At 48.4% G+C, this 6,000-nt stretch overlaps 1 protein-coding gene across 1 annotated transcript in view; it reads left to right on the top strand.

The window, feature by feature from the left end:
• The first annotated feature begins 1,049 nt into the window (after positions 1 to 1,049).
• The window catches only part of LOC141191629 (uncharacterized), a 47,138-nt gene continuing 42,187 nt past the window's right edge, over positions 1,050 to 6,000 (top strand). Inside the window, exon 1 of the mRNA XM_073661565.1 lies at positions 1,050 to 1,102. The gene's annotated coding sequence lies outside the window, so the exon portion shown is untranslated. The remainder of the gene's footprint in view (positions 1,103 to 6,000) is intronic.

Genomic DNA, 6,000 nt, shown 5'->3' with positions numbered 1-6,000 from the left:
CTCCGTACACCTCGTACACAAGCGGCTCCGCTCCGTACACCTCGTCCACGTACACCTTGTACACACACGGCTCTGCTCCGTACACCTCGTACACACACGGCTCCGCTCCGTACACCTCGTACACACATGGCTCCGCTCCGTACACCTCGTACACACACGGCTCTGCTCCGTACACCTCGTACACACGCGGCTCTGCTCCGTACACCTCGTACACACGCGGCTCTGCTCCGTACACCTCTTACACACGCGGCTCCGCTCCGTACACCTCGTACACACATGGCTCTGCTCCGTACAACTCGTACACACGCGGCTCTGCTCCGTACACCTCGTACACACGCGGCTCTGCTCCGTACACCTCGTACACACGCGGCTCTGCTCCGTACACCTCGTACACACGCGGCTCTGCTCCGTACACCTCGTACACACGCCGCTCTGCTCCGTACACCTCGTACACACGCGGCTCTGCTCCGTACACCTCGTACACAAGCGGCTCCGCTCCGTACACCTCGTACACAAGCGGCTCCGCTCCGTACACCTCGTACACACGCGGCTCTGCTCCGTACACCTCGTACACGCGCGGCTCTGCTCCGTACACCTCGTACACACGCGGCTCTGCTCCGTACACGCGGCTCTGCTCCGTACACCTCGTACACACGCGGCTCTGCTCCATACACCTCGTACACACGCGGCTCTGCTCCGTACACCTCGTACACGCGCGGCTCTGCTCCGTGCACCTCGTACACACGCGGCTCTGCTCCGTACACCTCGTACACGCGCGGCTCTGCTCCGTACACCTCGTACACGCGCGGCTCTGCTCCGTGCACCTCGTACACGCGCGGCTCTGCTCCGTACGCCTCGTACACGCACGACTCTGCTCCGTACACCTCGTACACACACGGCTCTGCTACATCCACACTGTAAACCCCTCCTGACCCCACACATAAACTTCAGCTCATCCAGCACCATGACAACCAGCACAGCAGAGTCCTGCATCCACTGAGGCCCCTGATCATGTGACCCCTGACTCCTCCCCCTGTGACCTCATCACAGCTCCTGTGCGCACAGAGCAGCCATATATGTGGTGGCGGCTCTGCAGGTGGAGGTATGTGGAGACCCCATTACTGGGCGCAGGGGGCATTAACCCCTTCAGCACCGAGACTCTTTTGGGGTCTTGTGTTGCCCCTTTATAAGAATCATAAGGTTTTTGTGCTGTTTCCTGTACTAGATACATACGACCCAACTATGGAGACAGGAAGGAGGGAAACGTATTGTTCTCATAGTACAGGACCCCTTTACTGGCCCACAGTGTAATGCCCCCATTATGCCCCTTATGCAGGATGTATGATGCCCCCCACAGTGTAATGCCCCCATTATGCCCCTTATGCAGTATGTATGATGCCCCCAGACAGTGTAATGCCCCCATTATGCCCCTTATGCAGGATGTATGATGCCCCCACACAGTGTAATGCCCCCATTATGCCCCTTATGCAGGATGTATGATGCCCCTACACAGTGTAATGCCCCTTATGCAGGATGTATGATGCCCCCACACAGTGTAATGCCCCCATTATGCCCCTTATACATTATGATGCCCCCCACAGTGGAATGCCCCCATTATGCCCCTTATGCAGGATGTATGATGCCCCCACACAGTGTAATGCCCCTATTATGCCCCTTATGCAGGAGGTATGATGCCCCCCACAGTGTAATGCCCCCATTATGCCCCTTATACATTATGATGCCCCCCACAGTGGAATGCCCCCATTATGCCCCTTATGCAGGATGTATGATGCCCCCACACAGTGTAATGCCCCTTATGCAGCATGTATGATGCCCCCCACAGTGTAATGCCCCCATTATGCCCCTTATGCAGTATGTATGATGCCCCCACACAGTGTAATGCCCCCATTATGCCCCTTATGCAGGATGTTTGATGCCCCCTTTATGCCCCTTATGCAGTATGTATGATGCCCCCATGCAGTGTAATGCCCCCATTATTCCCCTTATGCAGTATGTATAATGCCCCTTATGCAGGATGTATGATGCCCCCACACAGTGTGATGCCCCCATTATGTTCCTTATACAGTATGTATGATGCCCCCACACAGTGTAATACCACATTATGCCCCTTATGCAGGATGTATGATGCCCCCACACAGTGTCATGCCCCTTATGCAGAATGTATGATGCCCCCACAGTGTAATGCCCCCATTATGCCCCTTATGCAGTATGTATGATGCCCCCACACAGTATAATGCCCCCATTATACCCCTCATGCAGTATGTATAAAGCCCCCCATAGTGTAATGCCCCCATTATGCCCCTTATGCAGGATGTATGATGCCCCCACACAGTGTAATGCCCCCATTATGCCCCTTATACAATATGTATGATGCCCCCACACAGTGTGATGCCCCCATTATGCCCCTTATACAGTATGTATGATGCCCCCGCACAGTGTAATGCCCCATTATGCCCTTTATGCAGTGTGTATGATGCCCCCCACAGTGTAATTCCCCATTATGCCCCTTATGCAGGATGAATGATGCCCCCACACTGTGTCATGGCCCTTATGCAGGATGTATGATGCCCCCACAGTGTAATGCCCCCATTATGCCCCTTATGCAGTATGTATGATGCCCCCACACAGTATAATGCCCCCATTATACCCCTCATGCAGTATGTATGATGCCCCCCATAGTGTAATGCCCCCGTTATGCCCCTCGTGCAGGATGTATGATGCCCCCACACAGTGTAATGCCCCCATTATGCCCCTTATGTAGTATGTATGATGCCCCCCACACAGTGTAATGAAAACCATTATGCCACTCATGCAGTATGTATGTTGCCCCCACACAGTGTAATGCCCCCATTATGCCCCTTATGCAGGATATATGATGCCCACACACAGTGTAATGCCCCTTATGCAGGATGTGTGATGCCCCCATTATACCCCTTATGCAGGATGTATGATGCCCCCACACAGTATAATGCCCCCATTATGCCCCTTATGCAGTATGTATGATGCCCCCCACACAGTGTAATGCCTCCATTATACCCCTTATGCAGGATGTATGATGCCCCCCACACAGTATAATGCCCCCATTATGCCCCTTATGCAGGATGTATGATGCCCCCCACACAGTGTAATGCCTCCATTATACCCCTTATGCAGTATGTATGATGTCCCCACACAGTATAAAGCCCCCATTATGCCCCTTATGCAGGATGTATGATGCCCCCACACAGTGTAATGCCCCATTATGCCCCTTATGCAGGATGTATGATGCCCTCACACAGTATAAAGCCCCCATTATGCCCCTTATGCAGTATGTATTATGCCCCCACACAGTGTAATGCCCCATTATGCCCCTTATGCAGGATGTATGATGCCCCCACACAGTGTAATGCCCCCATTATGCCCCTTATGCAGGATGTATGATGCCCCCCACAGTGTAATGCCCCTATTATGTCCCTTATGCAGGATGTATGATGCCCCCACACAGTGTAATGCCCCCATTATGCTCCTTATGCAGGATGTATGATGCCCCCACACAGTGTAATGCCCCCATTATGCCCCTTATGCAGGATGTATGATGCCCCCACACAGTATAATGCCCCCATTATGCCCCTTATGCAGTATGTATGATGCCCCCCCACAGTATAATGTTCCCACAGTACCGCCTGAGGTTTTACAGTTGGAATAATCCCTTTGGAAAATGTTTTTTCCTTTACATAGATATTGAGGCTTTGTATAGTAATATACCGCATGAGGATGGTATCAAAGGAGTAAGACATTTCTTGAAATCGAGATCAATAGAGTGTAGCAGACATAATGACTTCATGGAGGATCTTCTAAAATTCACTCTTACTCATAACTTCTGTGCCCCCTCGTATGCTAACCTCTTCCTGGACTGGTGGGAGGAATCCACAATATTCAGGGATGATCATAAGTGGTGGCATCCATATATTGGGGTATGGTATAGATATATTGACAACATTGTTATCATCTGGTCAGAGACGAGTGAACAATTTCTTGAATTGGTCAGGGAACTCAACATCAATAGAGTGGGTCTTAGATTTACATCTGAATTTAATTATTGCCAGTTCCCTTTCCTGGATGTACTAATCAAGAAAGATTGGGATGGAACCCTAGGGACTCTCAACTACCATAAACCTTCAAGCAGTATTATACTATTGAAGTGGGATATCAACCACCTCATCCCCATAAAAAGAGGAATACTCAGGGGCCATTTTTTATGGTTGAGAAGGTACTGCCATAATGTCACAGATTTTAATATACACCAGATTCAGGGAAATGGGGTACTCCTGGTACATTTTGGATTCCGCATCATCGTTTGCAGAAAAATGGGAGAAACAGACACTCCTCCATACCTAACCAAGAGACCAAGAAAAAGATTGGACAACACAAGTAATAGGAACTTATGACAATCAGAGTGACCATATCTTTAATATCCTCAGAAAACACTGGGATATACTTGTGGCTGACCCGGCCCTGAGGGACCTGTGGGATCTACTCCCACAATAACTTTCAGAAAGGGTCAGTCCATTAGGGACCATTTAGTGCATAGTTTCTACAAAAAACCTGCACCGAAGGGGACTTGGCTGGATAGAAGAGTCTGCGGTTTCTTTAGATGTGGAGAAAGTTGTACATGTAATTGGATGAGAGCATGTAAATCTTTCTCGAGTTCCTCCACGATCAAAATCTTTTTCCAGTGGGATTATTCCAACTGTATAACCTCAGGACTTGTATATATGGCCACATGCACCTGCCCCCTAGATAATGTAGGCAAGACCGAGATGGTGTCTAGGAGGAGTGTGTGTGTGTGGGGAATTTTTGTGATATATGCCATGGTCGGGACACCCCATTAGCGAGACACATGAACAGTGTACATCGAGGTGAAACCGGAGACATCTTTTGTATCATTGAGGTGGTTAAACCCAATGTGAGAGGAGGTGATCACAATAGATGTATCCTCAAAAAAGAAAGTGAGTGGATTTTTAGACTGGATTCACGAGCCCCTAAGGGACTTTTTGTGTGAATACAGCCCCATTCTGGATTACACTTTTGGATTTTATACTCTACCCATTGCTACTTGATTCCCTGTGAATGGGGTTCACATATTGTTTTACTTCATCGAGATATCTGAGCTTCTATATCAGAATTATTTCTGATCAGTTATATCCTACATCTACTATTTCATAATTAAGAAGTGTGATGATCCATGTGTATCTCTGCAATAGGGGTCAAATTTGACCATTTAGGAATTTACTGTGGGCCACCATCCCATATTTTATGTAGTGATAAAGTAGATCTACACGCCTATTGCATGATGGGAGGATGTGCAATACTTGTTTTTAGTCTCCCATGATGCTGATCTCAGAGATAGGATTTTTCTATGTTGATGTTTGCAATCCAATACCATATGCGCTCCGGCGTGGAACGCATGCTTCCGGACATGCGCAGTCGCAGATAGGATACTGTGATGCACTCCGGCATGGAACGCACATGTCCGGGCACGTTTGTGCTTTCTGCCTGCCTGTCTCTGTTGTTTTCTGCTGAATTGTGGGGAATACTTGAGAATTTATTTTTGTTCCATCTGTCTTTAGTTGATCCCACTGATGCATCAGATAAGTCCTCAGAGAATTATAATTAGAGGAACCCATGGACACATTAGGATTTGTGAAGCTGACCTCCGCTCTCCTCTATTTCCTTTGAATTTATTGTGTGACTTGTATTTCATAACAGTAGCTCTTGGTTTGTTTCATTTCCATGTGTAAATTGAATTTGACTCGTAGTCTTTGATATCTCTTTCAAACTTAGTTTTTTCGATGTCTGAGATCCTTCCTCCAGACTTTGTAAATTCTTTTGCATATTTTGTTTGAGTTTTGTATCCAAAAAGGCTTCTACACTGGGCGGAAAACTTTCACCGAGTTTTTTTCCAAGAAACAAATATCAAACGCAATGTGACTTGATTAT

The sequence above is a fragment of the Phyllobates terribilis genome, unplaced genomic scaffold (assembly GCF_046119375.1).
Source record: "Phyllobates terribilis strain yellow unplaced genomic scaffold, ASM4611937v1 Scaffold_49__1_contigs__length_9717188, whole genome shotgun sequence".
Taxonomy (NCBI): Eukaryota; Metazoa; Chordata; class Amphibia; order Anura; family Dendrobatidae; genus Phyllobates; species Phyllobates terribilis.
The sequence above is the reverse complement of the archived record's forward strand: the minus strand, read 5'-3'. Positions and strand labels throughout refer to the sequence as shown.